The 25,089-nt window shown below is 43.7% G+C and overlaps 1 pseudogene; it reads left to right on the top strand.

The window, feature by feature from the left end:
• Positions 1-367: 367 nt before the first annotated feature.
• The window catches only part of LOC118836281, a 29,176-nt pseudogene continuing 4,454 nt past the window's right edge, over positions 368-25,089 (top strand).

Raw genomic sequence — 25,089 nt, 5'->3', positions numbered from 1 at the left:
AGGCTGAAAGTCAAGGCTTTCCCATCAAGATGCAGAGGCAGAAGGCAGGACTTTTGTGTCCTCAATCCCTAATCACAGCCCTCCAAACTAGAAATAGATTAGCCAGGGCATCAACTGAGGACAGGGAAAAAAGCAAAGTGGGGGTCAAGGCCAGGGACCTCCCAGAGAAGGCAGAGGCCCTCTCCTTGTGATCTGAGAGTCTCATGCCACACTCCTGGGGCCTGAAGGAGGCTGAGACCTCAGGGCCATGCTTTTGAGTCCTGAGGGGAGTTGAGACTGGAGGGCCTCATTCCTGGGTCTCTGAGGGTGGCTAAAACCCAAGAACAGGGAGCTGAAATCCTGAGGCCTGGTCCCTGTTATCACTAGGATGTCTCAGGAGAGTGAGCTGTGGAGGAAAGATTCCTGAATTATGCTTTTTTCTGCTGGGAATGGGGTGGAGGTGGGGTGGAGTCTAGAGAACACATACCTGGGTCCTTGTGCATTTGGGTGTGCAAGAAGGTAGGGAGTAGGCTAGAGGAATGCAAGGCTGGGGGAGGGGACACCCGGATCCCTAGGGTAAGGGGAGTCCTGGGTCCCCAGAGGGCAGTGGCCAGAGTTCTCCTCCTTGTAATTTCACTGAAGTTCTGCTTTGGGAGGGGGACTGCCCACAGACTGGGGGAGCCCAGGACCAACTTCAGACCCGTGTACCTCTGTTCTTAGGAGTCTGGGCAATGAGCTGGCAGCTGTGAGGCAGCAGAAGCTGGAGCAGCAGGTACTAGGGCCCCTCCCCTTATCCCTGTTCCCGGTTCCCGCCAAAGCTGTGCCCCTGCCCATGGTGTGACCTCGGAGTGGCCACTTTGCCTCTCTGGGCCTCAGTCTTCCCCTCTGTGAAACGTGACGGACAGCGTGGGAGCCTTGGAGCTAGAGAATCTCTAAGCCCTCTGAGGGCCTCCTTCAGCGGGCGCCTGTTTGAGAAGAAGCAGCTGCGCAAGCGCCAGGAGCCACTGGTGGTCCAGGCCAATCCCGACTCTTCCTTGCGGCCCCGGCCGCCCCGGCGGCGAGAGGAGAGCCAACCTGAGGAGAGCGGTGAGGACTAGGTCGGGGAGACCGGAGGGCGGCCTTCTGGGCACGGCCCTTCGGTCTGTGGCCTGTGGCAGACCCGCTGTCGTCCTCTAGGCCCCAGGAACCCCATTCTCCTGGAGAAAGTGCCAGAGGCGCACCTGCGAGCTGGCACACACGGCATTCAGGGCAGCGTTAACTGTGGCGGTGACTGTGGCAGCGAACGCACCCCTGCACAAGCTTTAGGAGGGACTGGTAAACCTCGCCCACCCAGACCTCGCCCCCTGGGGGCCGCTAGTCCTGCCCCTGACTCCTGGGAGGCAGGCTTCTCCGGACCCTCTCAACCCTTTCCGACTCCTCCAGTCTTCGCCCCCTGGGAAGAGCAGAAATCCCTGTCCCCGGGTTGCAGCACTGCCTCCTCCGGGCCCAAATGACCCGGGCTTCTTTTCCCTCAGGGCCCAGGTCTCCCCTTCCCTTGATCCCCATCAGCCAGAGATCCCGGCGTCCCAAAGGCTTACCCTCAGCGCTCACTCTATGCTCACAGACAGCTCGGACCCAGAACTGGAGGAGTTCTCGGTGTAGGACGCCCCGGTCTCCCCGTTTCCTGGCAAGCAGCAGCTGCCTGGGACCCGACGCCGGGGATGGCCGGCTCGGCAGCTGCCTGGTGAAAAGGGGCTTCTCGGAGGGTGGGGAAACTCTGCCCAAGCCTGGTGGCGGGATGAGGACAGGGGCCACTATCACCCGTTACACCTCACACTCAGTCTTTCACCGCCACCTCCTCAGGGAGAGTGGACACTCTGCAGAAGCTCAGCCCTTCGAAGACCCCAGTACACAAAACAGAGGAAGTCACAGACAGCAGCAACCCCAGATGACATGCGGGAAGGTGAGGAACCCCGGGCGGTTGGCGGGCTGAGAACTGACTCTCTCAGAAGGAGGAATAAAGTCACCTCCCCGCTCCTGCCCAACACATGATCTCTCGATATTTCTCTCTCTCTCTCTCTCTCTCTCTCTCTCTCTCTCTCTCTCTCTCTCTCTCTCTCTCGGCAGAGCTGGAAACCCCAGCAGAGTACCAGACCGCTGAGGAGGAACTGGGAGAGCCTAGCCTTGGCGGTAGCCAAGGATCCCAGAACGATCTGAGCGAGAAGAGCAGGCCTAGGGAGCCGGGTAAGTGAGAGACCGAGCAGCCGTGCCCAGTCCGGCATCACTCCTCCACCAGTGCTCTTAAGCCCCAGGGCTTTGGGCCACCGCCACCTGCAGAGACCCAGGCTTCCAGAGAGGTAGCATTTCTAGTTTGCCAGCCCCCTATGGAAGAACCTTCCAGAAATACTGAACTCCCAGAGTTGCAGCCTCAAGAACTTCACACCCACCTCAGTGGATGCGGGGGTTCCCGTCCTCCAGCAATCAGGTCCGCGGGTCCTACTTTGGACCCAGGAGTACTAGCCCTCAGCGCCCTCCACACCTGCTCCTCCTGGACCCTGGTGTTGTAATGCCCTAGCCCAGGGTCCCGGGGACTACCAGCGGTCCCAGCCCCCAGTGCTCTCCCCGCTTCCCAGGACCGTCACCGCCTCCGCCTCCGTTTCCCCCAGAGGAAGAGGAGGCGGCGGTGGCGGACAGTGAGGAGAGCACGAGTTACGAAGCTTCGTACTCGGGACTGGAACGCGGCTCGCAGAGAGGCCGAGACCACGGTGACTCCTCCAGCAAGGTCAGCTCAAAGCTGGAGGGGCTGGTGGACGAAAGGACCAATCAGAGCTCGAAGCGTGCTCAGTGGGGCGGGCCTGGGCACAAAGAAGCGCCTATTACAGTGTGGAACTGGCAGGCCAGGCGCGGCGTTTGCACGCGCGGCCTGAATCAGGATGCAGAGTGCTGCTTTGGAGGAGGTGGGGCCACAGTGGGTGTATCTCGGCAGGTGGAGAGAATGCGGAGCCCCAAGCCTCCCCCAGCGCCTCAGTGGCGTTCCTGGGGACAAAAGGGCAAGGAGAGCGCTAGGGCGGGGCGAGGAGATGGATTCCACGTCGGAGGAGGGCTAGTCCAGCCAAAGGATCCAAAGACCTGGATTCGAGACCCTGTTCTGGCACTAACTGCCCGTGTTACGTTAGAGAAATGACGCACGTCTCTGAGCCTCACGTCCCTTACCTGTTACATCTGTAAAGACGCAGAGAGGGAGCATTTATCGAGTCTAGGACGCCCCAGTAGTAAATGGAAGAGTGGCGAATTCTCCGCGGCCAATGGGAGGACGGTCCGCCTGGACGAGCCTCCCCGGCGGCCAGTGGGAGGGGCGGTCCGGGCGAGGGGTGCTCACACCTGGCCCACTGTACAGGATGAGGAGGAGTACGAAGATGAGGTGGAGGCAGGGACGACGACCATGGCGCTGGAGTCCTCGGAAGATAGCGGGGCCGGGGCTGGGGCAGGGGACGTAGGAAAAGCGCAGCACTCCCTACACTGCAGCCCTGGCCCGCAGCCTGGGGAGGACATGGAAGCCTACGTGCTGCGACCCGCTCCTCGCAGCCGGACCGTGCAGTGCAGGATCAATCGAGACAAGCGGGGCGTGGACAAGGGCATCTTCCCATTCTAGTATGTCTACCTGGAGGCGCCCGACGGCAAGAAGGTGCGCCCTGGCCGGGCAGCGCTCTGAACCTTGGAGGCCCTCGTCCCCATTCCCAGGTTCCATTTCCCATTCTTTAGGCCATCTCCAGAGACCGTGGTCCTTTGAGCCTCGAATCCGAGAGTCCCTGCCTCCCTCCCCTAGCACCCAACAGCACAAGCCCCCAAATTCAGAATTCTTTGCTTGGTGAACAAGACTTCTCAGGCTCCAATATCTCGGACCCAGGAGGCCCCAGCCTTGTAGCGGAAGGATTCCAGTTCCCCTAGCCCTAGGAGTCTGAGCCAGTGCCCATAGCCTAAAATTCCTATCCCTGTGATCCAAAAATACCAGGTTCCCCCTAGCCCCGGAACCTCCCCAACACCTAGCCTTTCTCTCACCTCACCCAGGCTTTCCACCCGGGATGTTAGGATTTCAGGGCCTTTGAGGCTGGCCTATGCTGCTGCTCACCTTTGGACCCCAGCCCAGCCCTCCCAGATTAGCCTCACTAAGTTGTCTCCCAGTTTCCCACTGGGGGTCCTCAAACCCCCAGGGGCAGGGATAGAGCTTCACACCTGCCTGTACAGAGTGGCAGGAGACCCTAAGATATTTAACTGGGGACCTCCATCCCACCACCCACTCCTAGCATTTTCTCCTGGCTGGGCGCAAGAGGAAGAGGAGCAAGACTTCCAACTACCTCATTTCCCTGGACCCCACTGACCTGTCTCGAGATAGGGACAACTTTGTGGGCAAATTCAGGTGGGTCGGAGGCTGCAGGGTGGAAACCTGAGTCCATATAGGGGCTGGTGAGATGAAATCCTTGGATCTCTAAAGGGGTGGGGGCTGAAGGAAAGGGATACCTGGATCTGCAGAGGTTCCCGAGGGTGGAAGGCATCCAAGAGTTTCCCACAGGGTTGCCCAGATCCTCGGAGTTCTCATCCAACTGGCAGGTCTAATGTCCTGGGCACTAAATTCACCATCTTCGACAACGGGGTGAACCCAGAGCAGAAAACCATCCTGCCGGAGTCTACCAGGATCCAAGAAGAGCTGGGGGCTGTGTGCTATGTGAGGGCTAATTTGGCAGGGGAGGGGGTAGGTAAGAAGAGGGGAAGAAATAGTGATGGACAAATCCTGGGCCTTTGTTGCAGGAGACCAATGCGCTGGGATTCTGGGAATACTATTTGTGCCATAAGAAATGGGGAGCAGACGGACTTCATTATAACCTAGAGAGATCTACGTGAGTTGATGCTGAGTGAGGGGAGCAGAACTAGGGGATCATTATACATGATTACAGACACAGGGTATCTGTGATGACTAACTTTGATAGACTTGGCTCTTCTCAGCAATGCAAGGTTCTAAGACAGCTCCAAAAGACTCATGATGGAAAATGTTGTCCAGACCCAGAGAAAGAATTATATATGGAGTCTGGATGCAGATTGAGGTGAACTATTTTCTCTCTTTTTTTTCCTTCTTTTTTGGTCTTGTTTCTTTTGTCTCATGATTCATTCCATTGGTTATAATTCTTTACAACTTGACTATTGTGTAAATAAGTTTAATGTTAAAGTATATGTAGAACCTATATTAGATTACATGCCATCTTGGGGGGGAGGGGGAGAAAATTTGGAACTCAAAAACTTGTAGAACTGAGTGTTGTAAACTAAAAATCAAAAATAATTTTAAATAAATAAATAATTAATATTTATCATTATTATTAATACATAAATTGATTAATTGAATATTTAAATAAATTTAAAATATCAACATTTGTTGCAGCCTAGTATGTGTCAGGCAGTGTGCTTAACACTGGAGATACAAAAAGAGGCAAAAAGCTAGTCCCTGCCCTCAAGGAACTTACAATCTAATGCGTGTAGGATAGAGGTTAGAAACATTTCACTTCCACTGGGTCCACAGTATTTGGGGCACTGTATGGGATAAGAGGCCCCCATGTCCTATACAGCCCTGGGTCAGGACCAGGGTCAGTCCTGGGAACCCTGGCCTCTAATGAGAGAGAAGTTAGGCAACATTTCCTCTCACAACTTGTTAAATCCCAATCCTGGTACCCCAGGGAAGTGTCATGTAAAGTCAGTGTTTAAGTCATTTGTAGGGTTTCCCCAAGCATGGGAGTTAAAAAGGTATTCTGTGGACAATATGAATTAGTTACAGTGCAGGAATTTATTACCAACCAACAAGAGAAGGGCTGGATACAAGAATCCTCACAAGAGCACGGCGTCTGGCTCACAGAGGTACTTAATAAATGTTTATTGGCCACACATTTGACAAAAACATAATTTCTAACTACTCTGTCACCATGGCCCCCTCTGCTTGACCTCACAGTCAAAGGCTGGGCCCATGATGACTATTACTCTCAGGGTTCTGGGGGTAACCCTGGAGGTCACCTTCAGAGCCCCAACTTCTGGGCTCCCCTCAACAATCTACCCTCTACCCTTAGACAATTAGGTTCTAAAGAAGGAGTTTATTTACTAAGAAAGTTGGTTACAAAACATTTCCTCCAGAACATCGGGCCCACTCTCCCATGACTAGACACAGTGTCCATGGGGAGAGTAGTTCAAACAAATATGATCACGGTGGTGAGGCCCCATAGAGAGGGGGTACTTCCAGACTCCTGACTTTGGGGGTCCTTTCCTCCCATTGTCAATTCTTCAGGTAGCTGCCTGGGGACAGTGATGCTCCTCCATGGGGCATGGCCCACTCAGGCAGGCTCCCAAGATTTTATTGTGCCCATAACTAGCACTGCTCTCTGCCATGGAGGGCTCACACTTCCTGAAGCTGTCTTTTCTTGGGTGACCATCTCAAGGCATCTCTCTGATCTGGATACAGGTGCCTTCCACACCCGATCAGTCACTACCCTGCCAGGGACAGAGCAGCTTCCTCTTCCCAGGAGTACCAGGTTACATTTGGACCCTTAAGGAGTCCCAAGGCTGCTTATCTGGTTGTCCACTTCCTTTGTGGGATGACCATTCAACAACAGTCAGGAGGCCCAATGAAGAGACGTGGGAGCTTCCATGTGCTCCTGGCAGAAAGCCATGTCTGGGTGGAGGGTTGATACCAGCTTTCCTGCCCCACCCAGATTCTCAGGAGGCAGCTTGTATCAACCCTGCCTCACTGGATGCCAAGAAAGAGAGAAAGCAACAAAGGCCTGGGAGGGTCACCCCTTTTGGTGTGTGCAGAGTTCTGGCTCAGGTGCCAATTAGGGAGGCCACTAGGTTGCACCTCCAAGGAGTCACAAAGCCCTGAGTGCAAATCCAACCTCAGACACTTAATAGCTGTGTGACCCTGGACAAGGGAATTCCTCTCTTTCTGCCTCAGCTTCTTTAATTAGAAAATTGGGATAAGAATAGCGCAAATGGTCAGAAGAAAATCTCCCCAAATTCTACCTGTTGGACTAGAACCAAGAACGGGATATCTGTGCATGCTCTGTAAAACCCACAACAAGGGAAGACACCAGACTTCTGTCATACTGGCAGCTTGGGCTGATTAGGCACCTGGCCTTGCACTATTTCCAAAAAGGCCTGTCCATGTGCTGCTAAAATGGCCCAGTGTGGGCCAATGCTCTTCTTTTATGCTGGAGGAAACCAAAGCTGATAGAGGTTAAGTGACTTGCCCAGGGTCACATAGCTAGTCATTCTCAGTCTAGATCTGAACTCAAGTATTGAAGTCCTGGCTGGTGTTCTGTGCACCTTGGTGCCTCCAAATGGCCTCAGACATCCTTGACACAAGTCACTTTAACTCAATTGACCCACTGAATTCACAAAGTCACCACAGAGCCTGGGCATATCCATCGCAAGATTGATAGTAGTTCACCTAACATCAGGAAGTTGTAAACATGGAAATAGAAAAAGAAGCTGAGCCTGCCACCAACACGCCCGGGTGAGAGGCCTATATTAACAAGGTAATAATCACAACATAGACAATAATTGTCAAAATGCCTCTGTGGTTCTGTATCACAAAATGTAAGAGACTTTCAACATAGAAGGTAGAAGAAGTAAACCATTTATTCAGACACCAGAGAACCAGATCCCAAAACCAATAAGCCCAATCCATCACAGCAGCAAAGAATTCAATACACAATATCACAATAGAGAAGCACTCCACCTCATAACTTTCCTCCCCACTGCTGGGCCTTCTCACAAACACAGTCACAGCCACCACACGTCTGCTCTTTCCCTCAGATCTAACTGCTGTCTCTGAGCATATCCGGTGACACACTGTCCTCTCCCTCTCAGCAAGCTCCTCCCACCACATGTGACTTAGGCTTCCTGTGACATAAGAAGGTCACGCAGCCTATCAATGGGTGGGAAAGATCTTCAAATCTAAATTGTTATTACAGGGGCCAGTCCTGGTTGCTGCATGGATGAAGGTGTCATACTTGACTGCAAGTCTCAGGGTCATCTAACTCCCCCTGGAGAGTCCAACGAAGGTAGCACCAGAAATCTCTTTGCACTTTGCTAACACCTTATCTCCCTGCTGCTGGAGTGAGGACCAAGGGACCACCAGGGGTTTGGCACATTAGGCTAAAACAATAATTCCTTTCATGAATAGTCACCACATGGCCAGAAGCAGCCAGGGTATTTGTTATCTCCGGGGCTATCACATCCCTCATTTTCCTCTAAGCAGCCAACTTCTGCTTCTGACCAGCTCTTCCGAGCAGCCTCTCTCTCTTTTCCTGCCCAAAACTAAACAGTTAAAACTGCTTAGATTTGTCATAATAATCATCTCATCCTTCAATAGGCAGAAGAACCAATAAGGGGAAAGTATTCTCAGTGTGATTGTGACTAACAGAGGAGCTCCCAAATGAACCTTGTGAGCGAATGCCAAATCCCTCCTAGGATTTCTGATAGGGAAGGAGAGGGAAGCCAAGACTTACTCTCCAGAGGTTGGGAAAGCATATTTCAAAGTGTCCATGGCAAGATACATAGAATCGGGTTTGTATCCCAAAATAGATTAAAAAAAAAACAAAAAGGAAAAGGACCTATATGTACAAAAATATTTATAGCAGCTCTTTTCTGAGGACAAAGAGTTAGAAATTGAAGGGATTCCCATCAGTTGGGGAATGGCCGAACAAGTTGTAGAGTGTGATTATGATGGAACACTATTGTACTGTGAAGAAATGATGAGCAAGATGCTCTCAGAAAAACCTTGAAAGACTTGCATGGGCTGATGAAAAGTGAAATGTACCTTGTACAAAGTAACAGCAATATTGGTCAACGATCAGCTGTCAATGACTTAGCTATTCTCAGCAATGCGACAATCAAAGACAACCCTGAAGGACTTATGACGAAAAAATGTTAAGACTAAGGAGTGGACAGATAAAGAAAACCCAGAGAGAAGGGTACCCAGGAAACTGTGAGACAAGAGAAAAGCAAGGAAGAGAGGGGAATTGACCATGTCATAAGCTGTAGACAGGTCAAGAAGGAGGAGGATGGAGAAGTGGCCTTTGGATTGGGCAAGGAAGAGATGGCTAGTCACTTTAGAAAGAGCAGTTTGGGTTGAATGATGAGGTCAGAAACCAGACTATAGAAGAGAGGGAGCAGAGAGGAAGTGGAGGGAGGCACCTACTGCAGGTGGCCTTCTCCAAGAGTTTGACCACAGATGGGAAGAGAAGCGAGGAATGATGACTATTAGAGAGAGATGAATGAAGTGAGTGTCTTGTGAGGATGGCGAGACACAGCATGTTTGTAGGAAGTATGAAAGTAGCTAGTAGATAGGAAGTGACTGAAGATAAGTGAGAGTTGGGATGATAGAGGGGCAGTCTGCTGGAGAAGGAATGGAATGTGCGTGTGTGCGTGTGTGCGTGTGTGCGTGCGTGCGTGCGTGCGTATGTGTGTGTGTGTGTGTGAGAGAGAGAGAGAGAGAGAGAGACAGAGAGAGACAGAGACAGAGACAGAGAGACACAGAAAGAGAGAAGAGACAGAGAGAGAGAGACACAGACAGAGAGAGACAGAGAGAGAAAGGGGAGACAGAGACAGAAAGAGAGACAAAGAGAGAGAAAAGGGGGAGAGAGAGGGAGGAGAGGGGGAAGAGGGAGAGAAAAAGATGCAGAGAGAGACAAGAGAGGAGACAGACAGAGAGAGAGAGAGAAAGGAGAGACAGACAGAGACAGAGAGAGAGAGAAAGACACCAGTTCGCCTCAATGTGCATCCAGACTCCATAATTCTTTCTCTGGGTCTGGACAACATTTTCCATCATGAGTCTTTTGCAGCTGTCTTAGAACCTTGCATTGCTGAGAAGAGCCAAGTCTATCAAAGTTAGTCATCACAGATACCGTGTGTCTGTAATCATGTATAATGATCTCCTAGTTCTGCTCCCCTCACTCAGCATCAACTCACGTAGATCTCTCTAGGTTATAATGAAGTCCGTCTGCTCACCATTTCTTATGGCACAAATAGTATTCCACCACATTCATGAACCACAATTTGTTCAGCCATTCCCCAGTTGATGGGCATCCCCTTGATTTCCAATTCTTTGCTACCACAAAAAGAGTTGCTATAAATACTTTTGTACATATGGGTCCCTTTGCCACTTCTGTGATCTCTTTGGGATACAGCCCTAGAAGTGGTATTGCTGGGTCAAAGGCTATGCACTTTTGAGAGAGAGAGAGACAGAGAGAGAGAGAGAGAGAGGAGAGAGAGAGAGAGAGAGAGAGAGAGAGAGAGAATGTGAATGTGTGTGTGAGAGAGGGGGGAGAGGAGAGAGAGAAGGGGAGAGGGAGAGAGAGAGACAGAGAGAGGAGGGAGAGAAGAGAGAGACAGAGAGAGAGAATGTATGTGTGAAAGAGAAAGAGAGAGACACACAGAGAGAGACAGAGAGAGGAGGGAAGGAGAAGAGAGGGGGAGGAGGACAGAGAAAGACAGAGACAAGAGAGGAGAGACAGAGAGAGACAGAGACAGAGAGAGAGGGAAGAGCAAAAGGGGAGAGAAAAACAGAGACAGAGAGAGAAAGGGGAGAGAGAGGGAGAGAGAGAGAGAAGGGGGAAGGGGGAGAGAAAGGGGAGAAAGAGAGAGGAGGGGGAGAGGGAGAGGGAGAGACAAGAGAGGAGAGAAAGGGGAGAGAGACAGACAAAGAGAAAGAGAATGTGTGTGTAAGTGAGAGAGAGAGACACATACAGAGACAGAGACAGAGAAAGAGAAAGGGGAGATAGAGAGAGGAGTGGGGGAGAGGGAGAGAGAAAGACAGAGACAGAGACAGAGAGAGAGGAGGAAGAGAAAGGAGAGAGAGAGAAAGGAGAGAGAGAAGGGGGAGAGAGAGAGAAAGAGGAGAAAGAGAGAGGAGTGGGGAGAGGGAGAGAGAGGCGAGAAAGGAGAGAGAGAAAGGGGAGAGAGAGACAGAGACAGAGAGAGAGAATGTGTGTGTGTGAGAGAGAGAGAGACAGAGATAGAGAGAGAGAAATGGGAGAGAGAAAGGGGAGAAAGAGAGAGGAGGGGAGGAGAGGGAGAGAGAAAGACAGAGAGAGAGACAAGAGAGGAGACAGAGAGAGAGACAGAGACAGACAGACAGACAGACAAAGAAAGGGGAGAGAGAGAGAGGTGAGGGGGGGAGAGAGAGGACTGGGCCTGGAGTTAGAAATGGCAGACCACTATAATATCTCTGTTAAGAATATCACAGAAGGGGTCACAAAGACCAAAAATGAATCTGTGTATACATATGTATGTGTGTGTAAGTGTGTGTGTGTGTGTGTGTGTGTGTGTGTGTGTGTGTGTGTACTGAGGAACATTTCATACCATTTTATATCATTTTTGCAATTTCAGTAAGACCCAGAGCCTTTCATTAATGATCAACTGGAAGAGTTGAACCCAAGCTTCTTTGTTGTCTGGTTTGCTCAGAGAATACCTTTTTCTCTGTCAACAAGGCCAGATTGGGCTAACCTAAGAACATTCTTTTCCCTGTTAACCATTAAAGGATGAGACCCTAATCCTGAGAAACTATCTTACTTAATATTTTAAGGACATATACTATGTTATGGAATGTTAATGGTAAATTAAACAGAGAAACGCTGGGTTGTAGTTTCAACTGACACTTATCAATACTCTTATCTTATTGTATTTATAACCTATTCCATTAAGGAAAATCCTTGTCTTGTATCATGGCTAAACATACATGGGGATCATAAAATTGAGTAATACAGACACGCTGAGTTGTGACTGTTCTAAAAATGTATATAAGCTTTCTCATTCCTTTGTTCAGGAGTCAGACTTTTGTCTGACTCCATACATGTATGTCTGTCCGCTATGCCTAAGGGAATAAATGAATAAGTAATATAAATTTTCTGTCACCTAGCTCTGTTTGCCTCCTTTAACCAAACTTCTCAGGTTAACAGTTATGGTGCCGTGAATTGTGGATGGAAGTGATGGAACTGGGACAAAGAACTGCAAGCCCAATCTCGCCAATGCCATTCTTAGGTGCCTCAGGATTCATTTTTTCCAGGAATCTTGGCCTTGATGAGGTGGGGGTAAGTTGTCCCTATTCCCAGCTTCCAAAAAGGACTCTCACAAGTTTGGTTGAAGTCCAAAATTCCCTTTAAGCTAGCTCTGGGGGCAGGGATCAAATATGTGGTAAAACGTAGACCTGCGGTCAAATGCACCTAGATCCCTTGAAAATACTGATTGTTCTAGGAAATTGGCTATGGATCAATCAAAAACTAAAATTAGAAGTCCAACTGTTATTCTGCCTCTTTCACTCTCTCCACGCTATTCCTCACCCCCTCCCTCCCTTCCTTCCCTTAGAGGCCCTGATCCAGGGGAAAAAAACTGCACTTTGCCGTTATCCCCTCCCCCTCTGCCTCCCAGTACCTACTCTAACCTGGAGGTGGGGTAACTCTGTTCTGCTGCCATTGCCTTCTCTCCCTCCTCTTTCTCCCCTTTCCCCCTTCCCTTAAGGGCTCTGTTTTTTGCCTTCTTCCCTATTCCTGCTTCCCTTCCCTTAAAGGCTCTGATTCAGGGGAGGATGAATGCACTTTATCCTTACTCCTCCCCTTTCCCTTACCTACCTAAGGAGGACAACTCTGTACCACTGCCATTAAGTGCTAATAGCCACTTCATGAAAGCCTCTAATTCCCCCTCTCTTTGTTGTTAAATTCTGAGCTCAGTCTGTATCTGTCTTGTTAAATTGTCAATTTTGTCTGTCAGTGTGTGAGTGTGTATGCTGTGAAATGAGTCTATTGCCTTGTAAAATCTGAAATGCAGGCAGCCAGAGATTTCTAAGGCTGCAGCTAGGGAAACCAAGACTCTTTTCCTTATAATTTCTGGTCTTGCCAACCTCAAGTTACAATGGAAATAGAGCTGAAACATTTTAGCAGATTCTGGGATTAATCATTAAAAAGTTTGGAAACTGATTAGTTGGATTTTTGAGAGAGAACTCCTGAGACTGTAGATCACTCCAGGAACTCTCACTCGTGTGAAATCAACTCCCCTCCATCCTGATCACTTATCATTCCCCACTCCCTCCCCAGAGTTAAGATGGAATCTTTTCCCTTAGAATTAAGTGAAAAAAAAGTTTTTTAAGGAGTGAACACAAAGGTGAAGTTTACTTGACTAAAAGTTAAAATCATCAAGATCTTTCACCCTGTTGTCCTGTCTCTGACTGAACCAGAGCTGCAGTAAAAGTTAGAGCAACTAAAACAAATTCCTCTCATACCAGATCAGATTAAGAGAAGAGAATGCAGGAGAACTGTCGGGAAAACTTAAATCACACTTCCCCACCTGGCAAACAGAGGAGAAGGGCAGAAATTCACAGACCCTGACAGTCCTGTGCCCCCTGGGTACCTTTGTAGCCCATTCTTTTTGGCAAAACTTGGAAATGTCATCCAGGTCCTATACATTTCACCCATCCTGTCCCAGAGGCTGCAGACCACCCTAGGCTCAGTAAATTCTGCAGTTGTGGGGGAAGGGAAAGGTAGATGGATTTGAACTGTGGTTAGCAATGCCTAAGCTCTGCCTCCAAGAATTGTCATCACTGAGAAACCAACTTCTGCTCTAGGTAACTTCACACTTCTCTGTTCCAATTGCAAAACTGTATTTTATCTCTGTTTGACCTGTTTCCTGATTTGTAAAGGGAAAAATAATTAGAGTGGTTGTTATGGGATCAAAATGATATTATGATTGTAAAATGCTTAACATAATCTCTGATATATATTAGACTAATTTAAATGTAACTTAACTTTTGAAGTGGTTTTTAAATACCAAAAGTAATAAGTTGAATAATTTCTATATGTGATAATCTGGAATTGCAATTGATGCCATCTGAAATTGATTGTTTCTGTATTTCTAAAATTATATTGTATTTCTAAAATTTTCTTAGACTGCGAAATTTGAGAAGACCATTATGTGAAATAATAATCTTTTCTTTTACAATGCTAAGAGTATTGGGCTTTGGAAATTAAAATGTTACCACTAGTGATTATGAATTGTGATTTGATTTGCTTATCCAACTAAGTTATAGTCACCTGATTGGTAATTAATTGATTCTGTTTCAAGTTTTAAATAAATGATAATTGCTTGTGGTATGCTTATATTTCTAAATTTTCTTATATTGTGCAAATTGGTTAACATTGCATTACCTATACTGATAGAGAAAAAACAATTCCTCTTGTAATCTAGATGTTGTTAGATTAGGAATTGTACTTAATTAAGAAATTGAGGTTATTAACTGAAACAACGATTTTGGCACCATCTAGCCATGAATTGTTATCAATCTTGTGTAAAGTATTCTGTGTAGAGGAATTCCTAGGAAGTAAGTTTTTAAAGTCCTGGTAAACTTTGTTATTGTGACAAGGCTAATTTAATCGGGTATGTAATTTATAAAAACTAAGTGTCCTCCCCATTACAACACCTTTGTGACTAAGAAAAAGTTTTTGCTTTAAGGAAGAGCAGAGAGACATATATCATTTTAATACCTTCCAAATAATTTTCTTCAGAAAGGTTTAGTAACTATTCCTTTTAACATCAGGATAAATTTTAAACTCTTTTTAAAGAAGGGAAATAACTCTAGAAATGTTTTGAAAAATATTTTTTGTGATTTTAAGCAAGAGTTAGAGCTTATCATATGTGTAAAAGATTTAATTCCTGAAGTGCCTTATTCTTCCAGAATGAGTATAATTAGGGAAGAATAAACAAACTTGTGAAGCAAGGACAACTTCATCAACATGGGGGGTTAGTCATTAACCTCTTTGCTTTGTTTAAGCTGGAATGAGATTCCAGTACAGACAGTTACGTCAGTAAAAAGTACTAATTTATGAGCTATTTTGTCTTATGGTTGAAACGGAAAGGAAGGCTGAATAATGGGTTTGAAAGATTTGGAAAGATAAATAAAGGTTCGATTGGAAAAATGAAGGGCAGATAAGAAGGTTTAGGGACAAATGGAGGTTAGCCCTCCTGTCTCTGGAAAGTTGTTGGAATCTGTTTGCAGGTGGTTTAAGTAAGTTGAGAGAAGCAGAATTCTCTTTTAGAACTGTCCTAAGAAAAAGACCTTTTTTGTCAAAGAAGGGATATCTAAGGACCAGAAAACTACATCAGGCATCTGGGATTAAAAAAAAAAAGTGCTGCTTCAAATGGACATTGGGAATAGGTAACTGGGATATAAGGAATTTAATGTTAGTTAACCTTGGTAATAGTGATTGCATTACTTTGCAATTACTTTTCTATCACCTAGATCTATTTGCCTCCTCTAGCCAAACTTCTCAGGTTAACAATACATACATACATACATACATATATATATATATATATGAAGTATCCACACTCCTCAGAAAACATATATATATATATATATATATATGTATAGACACAGACACAAATATATGAATATGTATGTATTGTTGATTCCTCCCTATTGTCAAGACAGGTGATATGGAAATTGATGTGTCTTTGGCAAAGATTAAGTGACCTAAGTGACATACCCCAGACCCTCATTTTAATATAGTCCACCTCCCAGTGTGTTAACCAATCAGAGGTGATTGGCACCTACTCTTCAAACGGCATATAACTCAGTGCCCCCAACCCCCAAATTGAGCCAGTTCTGGACTGCCACTCCCAAGCAATGCATGTTGTCAGCATTGAGAGAAATTAAAAACGTGGAGTCAACCTACTTTTGTTTGTCTTTCTTAGATTAAACTGTGTGACGTTGACATTAAAGTACATACACACATGCATATCTTGCTTGTACAAACTGTCTGCTTATCTCCCCTATCAGACTGTGAGCTCCTTGAGGCCAGGCACTGTTTTTACTTTTCTTTCTTTCTATAGGGCTTTGATGGTCTTTCCCTTTACATCATTCTAGAATCCCAAAGACTCACCGCTACCCAAGAAAACCCTCTTGTGATTAGTCCAGATGTCAAGGAGAACAAACTCACACATATTAACCTGAAGGTGTGTCTTATTCCACACTTTGAGTCCACACCTGCCACACCAAGAACCAGGAAGCAGCTTCACCATCAGTGACATTCCTCAAGCTCAGGTCTAACAGTCCCCTGCTCAATCAACTCCGTGGGCTCCCTAGTCTGTCTAGGGTCAAAAATGAACTCCATTGTTTTGTATTTAAAGCCCTTCACAACCTGGCTCCAACCTACCTTTCTAGACATATTAAACAGACCCTCCAATCTCCCACATCTATATATCTGCACTTGGCTATCTCCCATGCCTGGTTCCTACTCCCTTCTCACATCCCTCACCCTCTCTCTGACACTTACCAGCTGTATGACCTTGGGCAAGTCACTTAAACTCTGCCTGCCTCAGGGTTTCATTCATAAAATGGGGAAAATGGTACCTACCTTGCAGGGTGGTTGTGACTGTGAATTAACATAAGCACTTTGCAAATATTAAATCACTATATAAATTCCTCAATACATTCACATGCAATTTGGTTTTTCCCCCACCTAATAGTATTTTATATTTTCCAATTGCATGTAAAGATAGTTTTTAACATTCATTTTGATAAAATTATGAGTTCCAATTTTTTTCTCCCTCCCCAAGACAGCAAACAATCTGATATATGTTATACATGTACAACCATATTGAACATATTTCCACATTAGTCATGTTGTGAAAGAAAAATCAGAACAAAATGGAAAAACCACAAGAAACATAAAAAATGAAAATAGTATGCTTCAATTTTCATTCGACTCCGTGATTCTTTGTCTAGATGTGGATAGCTATTTCCATCATGAGTCTTTTGGAACTGTCTTAGATCATTGTATTGCTGAGAACTAAGTCTATATATAATAGCTGGTCATCGAACAATGTTGCTGTTACTGTGTATAATGTTTCTTCTGGTTCTGTTCATTTCACTCAGCTCCATTTCATGTACGCCTTTCCAGGTTTTGCTGAAATCATCTTGTTTGTCATTTCTTATAGCACAACAGTATTCCATTACAAACATATACCACAACTTGTTCAGCCATTCCCCAATCTATGGGCATCCCCTCAATTTTAAATTCTTTGACACAACAACAAAAAAGTCTGCTATAAACATTTTTGTACATATGGGTTCTTTTCCCTTTTATATGATTTCTTTGGGATACAGACCTAGTAGAGGTTTGGCTGGATCAAAGGACATGCACAATTTTATAGCCCTTTGTGAATAGCTCCAAACTGCTCTCTCCAGAATGTTGGATCAGTTCACAACTCCACCAAGTAATGCATTAGTGTTCCAGTTTTCCTATACCTTCTCCAACATTTATCATTTCCTTTTTCTGTCATATTAGACAGTCTGATAAGTGTGAGGTGGTACCTCAGAGTTCTTTTAACTTGCATCTCTCTAATCAATAGTGATTTAGAACATTTTTTCATATGACTATAATAGTTTTAATTTCTTCATTTGAAAACTCCCTGTTCATATCCTTTGACCATTTACCAATTGGGGAATGACTTGAATTCTTAGAAATTAGACTCAGTTCTCTATATATTTTAGAAGTTAGTTCTTTATCAGAAACACTGGCTGAAAAAATTATTTCCCAGCTTTCTGCTTCCCTTCTCATCTGAGTTGCATTGGCTTTGTTTCTGCAGAAACTTCTTAATTTATTCTAATCAAAATTATCCATTTTGCATTTCATGGTGTTCTCTATCTCATTTGGTCATAAATTCTTCCCTTCTCCATAGAGAACCCTTCTCCAGTTGACTGGCATTTAGTTTGTTTCTTGTTCTTTTCTGCTAGGAAGAGTGCTGCTATAAATATTATTTTCATATGGGTGTTCTCCCTCTGTCTTCGACCTAGTTGAGGTATTGCCTAACAATGCTTATTATCTCTGGTCAAAAGGTAGGTACAGATGAATGATTTTAGTGGAATTCCAAAATGTGTTCCAGAATGACTTCACCAATTCAGCACTCCACGAATAATGCATGAGTGTGCTTGACTTCTCAAAGACACTTCAATTATTACCATTTTGGGCTGTCATCTTTGCCAACCTGATGGATTTGAGGTGAAATATTAAGAGCTGTCTTTATTTGTATTTCTTGTTATCAGTGTTTGGAGCGATGGTTGTTGATAGCTTGGAATTATTTTGAAAACTTCTTGTTTGTATTCTCTGTGTACTTAATCTACTGGGGAATGGCTCTTGTTCTCATGTATTTGTTTGTATCACAGAATCACAGAATCAGGAAACAACCTCAGCCAGTCACCATCTAACTGTATTGTTAATGAATTTTTTGCTTAATGGAAAGATCTTTCCCATCCATTAATAAGCCCATGTGACCTGCTTAAATCACATGGAAGCCTAAGTCACACATGGTGGGAGCAGCTTGCTGAAAGGGTGTAACAGGAAGGGTGGAGCAGCCAGTTGATCAGAGCAGTTACAGCAGTGGGAGAGAGAGGACATAGGCAAGCAGACCTGGAAATGAGCTGAGCCCCAGCTCAGATTAAAGAAACACATAGACAGGATTCCAGACCCTATATTAATCTGACTATATATTGGAAAAATGGGTCAAATACTATAACTAGGGCATTGATCGAAACTGAGGTCACCTTGATTTATGGAAATCCTGACAAGTTCAGGCATGGGACTCCTATTATCATCACAGGACTAGGAGGGGCTGAAATATCAGCCAGACAAGTTAAACTGATGATGACAATTGGACAATTGCCTAAGAAAGAATATACTGTTGTCATTGTATCCATTCCTGAATACATCATTGGAACAGAATATTGAGAGGCATGACTCTGAATTTACCTGAAGGCAGATATCAATTTGCAGTAAGGAAGATAGGAATTAATACAGTTTCAGTGGGAAAAATAAAAATGGACCCAATCACTTTGCCTGAACCTTCTAAAGTAATAACTTTGAAGCAGTATCACGTGCCAGGTGGGCAAGATGAAATTGCCAATACTATAAAGGAATATGTTGAAGCAGGAGTGTTAGTTCCTACAACCACTCAATGGAATAATCCTGAATGGCCAGTATGAAAGTCAGATGGAACATGTAGAATGACAGTGGATTATAGACAACTGAATAAAGTGATTCCTCCCATACATGCTGCTGTTCCAGATACTGTTACCTTGATAGAAAGGACACAGAAATATGATGGGACTTGGTATGCAGTTATTGATTTGGCCAATGCTTTCTTTATAATCCCAATAGACTCCAAACAAAGGGACCAGTTCACTTTCCTGTAGCAGGGCCGACAGTATACTTTTACATGCTTGCCACAAGGATTTCTGCATAGCCCAACTATTTGTCATAGGATCATGGCTGAATATTTGGGTGAATTAAAGTTGCCTGGTGTACAGCTTATGCACTACAGAGATGACAGTATGATACAGGGAGAAAATGTAAAAGAAATGGAGAAGAGTTTGACTTTATTAATGGAGCATGTGAAAAGCAAAGGATGGGAGCAAAGAATACAAAGCAAAGATTGAAGCACCAGCTCAGACTGTAAAACTTTGGAGTATACAGTGGAATAAAGGACTGTGAGAATTCTCCCACAAGCTTGACAAAAAAATGCAAGATTTTTCTATCTCCACCAATAAGAAAGAGGCCCCAAAATTCGTAAGACTGTTTGGATATTGGAGGCACCACATTCCACATTTGGGACAGATTTTGAAACCCTTATATAAAGTTACTAGGAAAAAGTATGAATTTGATTGTGGACTTGAGCAGAGTAAAATGTTTGAAGAAGCCAAGGCTTGGAGCAGCTAGGTGGCACAGTGAGTAGAACACTGGCCCTGGAGTCAGGAGGACCTGAGTTCAAATCTGGCCTCATACACTGGATACACTTACTAGCTGTGTGATCTTGGGCAAGTCACTTAATCCCAATTACCCTGCCTTCCTCCCACCAAATAAAAGAAGAAGAAGAAGAAATAGCCAAGGCTGCTATACAATTGGCTCTAGATTTATGGCCTATGCAATTACAAATGACTGTACAAGACAACCATGCAAACTGTAGTTTATGGCAAAAACAACAAAGCTGGTCAAGAAAACTACTTTCATCTGGAATACAATACACACCTTTTGAGAAGCAGTTGTTAGCTGCATATTGGACTTTGGTAGAAACTAAAGAACTGACTCTGGGCCAAGAAGTGACATTAAGGCCTGGAATCCCGATTATGACTTGGGTAATGAGTATCCCAGCTTCCCACAGAACTGGACATGTGCAAGAGGAAAGCATAATCAAATGGAAATGGCATTTTCAGAATAGATTGAGAGCAGGCATCTACAGCAAACATTGACACTGAGGGGAATGAGAAATGCCCTGAACCAAAGCAACAGTTGGTATAATGCTTGGTGAAACAGAATGATGGGTATGATGAACTAACTGAAGAACAGAAGAAACATGCTTGGTTTACTGATGGGACAGCAAAATATTTGGGACACAAAAGACATTGTAAAGCAGTAGCCTATAACCCATGTACTAGGTGCTGAACTGATGGCAGTACATCAAGCTATCAAAACAGAGAAAGGAGGTTAGTGTCATATATTTACTGACTCATGGGCAGTAGCTAATGGGTTAGCTACATGGATGCCTATGTATCAGAATCAGAATTGGGAGACTCATGGCAAACAAGTTTGGAGTAAAGAATTATGGGAAGATATATGGGACACCTCTTTGGTTACTAGTTTGTCAGTATTTCATGTAGATGCTTATGCGCCCCTCACTACGCCAGAATGTAAGTACAATGCACGTGCTGATCGACTAGCAAAGACTGCTACTGAACATATTGTCCCTACTCTGACACCAACTGATGATCCAGTACTAGCAAAATGGGTCCACCACATGGCCAGCCATTTAGGGGTTCATGCCACGCAAAATTGGTAGGCACAAGATCTAGGTATTAGTGTGTCTCTTGCATTGTTAAAGCAAATAACAGAGAAGTGTTATATATGTCAATTGGAAAAGGAACGAACTGTTCCTAGCGTAGTAACTGGAGAAATAGCAAGGGGAAAAGTTCCAGCCCAAATTTGGCAGATAGATTATATTGAACTACTACCCCAAGATAAAGGATGTAAATATATATGTACTTATGTTGACACCTATTCAGGTGTACTAGTGCTTTGTCCTTGTAAGAATGCAACTCACTGGATAAACGAGTTGTGGTATATGAATGAGATGGAATACTATTGTGCTATAAGAAATGGGGAAGATATAGACTTCATAATAACCTGGAAAGACCTACACGATATAATGCTGTGCCAGCAGTGGCATGAATATATGATGAAGTAATGGACACAGAAAGACAATGACATGGGGCTAGGCGAGTCATATAGTCATGCTATAGACTGACTTTAATGGAGTTACTGACAGTATTTTATACAGGTTAATTACTGAGTCATCCAGACTTCAAAGAAGAGTACAATAAAGCATTGGTTAAGTTTTTTATCTCCTTGTTCCTAGGAGTGACACACTATTTTTACTCAACGCTAACCAAATTGAAACATTTGTGTTCTCTTGCACGTAGATAACCAGACTGAAACATTTCTGTCATCTCCCATGTGGGTAATAAGCTGTAAAGGCAGGTTTGTCTTGTCAAGTCTTCTTAACCTAAAACTGGCCTTGCCATGCATAGGCTCATTTTCAATTGACCCTGCCTTGCAGAGGTCTCAGAGGCCTAAACAGGATATAGCTGGCTCCCCACATCTCCCCCCTTTTTATTCTGAAATTTTAAGTGGCTTAAACATAGCGTTCATTATCCTAAGGACACAAGGTAAACAAAAAATTACCATGACCAAACAAAGAATATAAGGTAGTATATGGAAAATAGTCAAAAATACATTATTAAATGGGTTAAATTTTTGAAAATATCAATAATTATTTTTACCCCCCCTCTGAATCAATACCAGGAAGAGGGGCATTTCACTATTTCAGCATTCCAATCAATCCCCACCCCCTTTCTCTTTTGCAGACACTTCACTATTATAGATACGTGTGAATTCTTCCCCTTAACCATCACCCATTTAAGTAAATATGGGAAGGATTGATTGATGCATTGACAAATCAAAGGAGGCAGTCCCCTCTATGAATATAGATACATAGACTCAAAAAGAAATAAAAAATGTAATTGTCTCTTTAAGATTCAAAAAGTCTTTTCTTATGCAGCTGTCTGACAGGGATCATCGTCAATGTGATCTTCTGGTCCTTGATATCTGTTCCACCATCTCCAGCACAGCATCTTCTTCTTCTTGTCTTCTTATAGGAATCAGCTTTCTGTCCATTCTCCTACAAGAGTGATGTTAGCACAATTTTAAATTACCATTTCTAATCTTTATAACCCTGATCATTTTTACAAACTCAAAATTGGAACCATGGCCAATTGTCATATTTAAGAAATTCACATCAAAAGCCAGTGTCTTACACTTTACATACATCCATTATTAATTTCCTCACTAGGAGGATGAGATCTTACTTAAGGAATTAATAACAGGCTTCAATATATACATAAATACATTAAATTGTCAATTTTTAACACAATGCATATAGAATCTTAACCTTTTAGTCATGCCATGTTTCTTTGATGGCATCTACAAAGTAAACCACAAACCCCTTTTCTTTTTTTTTTAGCATCATTAGTTGTAACAAAATTTTAGACAAGCATGATATTAATCAAATAACAAGATAATATTCTCACATTGCTTAAGGAACATTTACAAAGCGAGCCCTAAGTGGCTCACATGCATTTCTACCCTTGCTCATAAAACTTTACCAAGTCGGTGAAAAAGTCCTTAAGTAACACTAATTCCAGAGTATTGTAACAAACAAAAGTTTCTAGTTATTGCAGAATTCTTAGATATCACAAAGTTTCTTAGTCAAAAAGGTGTTGTAACAGAATCTCACATTGTTAGCAGTAAGAGACTGATCACAGGAAAAATACTACTACTCTTAGAATCCTTTTTATCCATTGTGCATAAACTTGCAATTTCTCAGCAAGCCAAGTTCATTGTTTAGAATTTACATAAATCAAACAAGTTCTTTTCTGGGGGCATGGTTCACAGGGGCCTTGGCAATTTTACAAAATAAGGAGAAGTAACATGGATCTCAGGAAGAGGTTAATAGAAAAACCTTGGGCCTGTCTGCTATCTTTTGCCTTTTCTCTGAGCACACTTATTCAAGGTTGAGGCTTTCTAAAAATCATGCAAAGGATTTAACAAAGCTTTTCTTCATAAACTTATTTCCCTTTCTCAGAAATAGGTTACAATTTATCCTGATATTAATATTAATTCCTAAGTATTAAACAGTCCTTAAATTTGATCACCAAACCTTTTCCACATAATTGAAGAGAAAAAAAAGAGAAAACTAAACGTAGTTTTGTAAATACTAGACTTAAGCTTAATTAACAATCTCATGAATTTCCTAAATGATAGCAAAACAATTAAAGATAAAATTTGGTAATTTATGATTTTTTAAATTACAACACTACAAAATATTATAAGACATGGTCAATTAGAATGATTTAAAAGCTTTCTAACTCAGTACAATCCTTAGCCTAACAACATTTAGATTATAAAAGAAACTGCTTTTCTGACAATACAGAGTCTCAAATTTTACATATATATTACTTGTATTTACATTAATAATAATAGTGATGGTCTCAATTAGTAAGTTGCAATAGTTCTGTCACAACCAGTAGATCTCAATAGGTATGTCTAAGTCAGTAAGTCTCAGTAGGTATGTTACAACCAGTAAGTCTTAATAGTTACCCAATATCACCACAATTAATCAGCACCAATGGAGGAATTATCTACATCTGTATCACACAGCTGGGGAGACCAGGTCAGCCTCCAGAGCCCCAACAGGAAGGTCCTGGGCTGTGCGTAGGTCCCATGGAGAAGATTCCCAAATTGCCTTATACAGAGAGTCATTCATCTCATCACCATTAACATACACCTCACATTGAAGAAAATCCACATAAAGTTAATGAATATGAAGCAATTATATTTAACTTAAAACAGTCTACATTCAAATAGCATTTATTTTATGCCAAGCATTGTGCTAAGCACCTTTATAATCATGCGATCTTTGTAATATCCCTGGGAATGAATTCCACCACCATCCCCTTATTGAACAATAAACTTAAAGTAAGTAGAATTTTCTTGGGGGTATATAGTTAATAAATTTCTCAATGCCAAATAACAATATGCACCCCTTTTTAAAATTATTCAAATATACATTTCTAAGTTCCATTCACATTTTTCTTGGGAAAGTTTTACAAACAGTTTGGAATCACCTATTATAATCAGGTTGGTTTAAAATGTGCTGGGCCAGTATTCTAACTACTTCTTTTGGCCCAGGTAGAAAGGAAGCCTAAGGAATCACTGCTAACAAGGTATAGTCAGTTTCCCTCTAGGCAGAGGGGGTTGATAGTTAATTGAACAGCAATGATAATAACTCACAATAATCAATATCTTTATCCTAATCAATATCTTTAGGTGGACATAATTCCTTCTATCTCTCCAGAACTTTATTGGTTTTTAACATTAAAACAGTAATCCCAACAAACCTAGTTAACGATCTTACAAGTTTCCTAAGTGCTGGCCGAATTGTTTGAGCTGTGACCTTCTATTAACTACAGGTAAAGGTTTTTTAAATGACAATTATAAAACATAAGACAGGGTTAGCAAGGCTGAGAAAGTAACTGAACCAGTTTTACACAATTGTTTACATTTTTTAGTTTCAACAAAATTCAGATTAAAAATTTCTTTGTCTAACACTAATTTTAGCTCACAACATTCACTCAAGTTTTACAATACAAGATAATTTTACTACAATTTAGAAGTACAATGATAATACGAACAGAAAAATTTTCAGATGACATTAACTGCATTCCCAAATCATTACATATATTGGGCTTACCAAGCAGAGAGGCTTTTCTGCTCTCCCCACAGTTGCAGAGCTTGGCTGTGGACTGGGGGTGGTTGAGCCAGGGATTTGGGAAAGGGGAGGGGGACTAAGGACCAGGGAGTGCTGGGAAGCTGTAGAGTCCAGCACCTAAATTAAAGGTCTGATGAGTCATTAAGGAAGGTCCCTGAGGAACCTTTG

The sequence above is a fragment of the Trichosurus vulpecula genome, chromosome 2 (assembly GCF_011100635.1).
Source record: "Trichosurus vulpecula isolate mTriVul1 chromosome 2, mTriVul1.pri, whole genome shotgun sequence".
Lineage (NCBI taxonomy): Eukaryota > Metazoa > Chordata > Mammalia > Diprotodontia > Phalangeridae > Trichosurus > Trichosurus vulpecula.
Note: the sequence above shows the minus strand (reverse complement) of the source record. Positions and strands in the feature narration are given on the sequence as shown.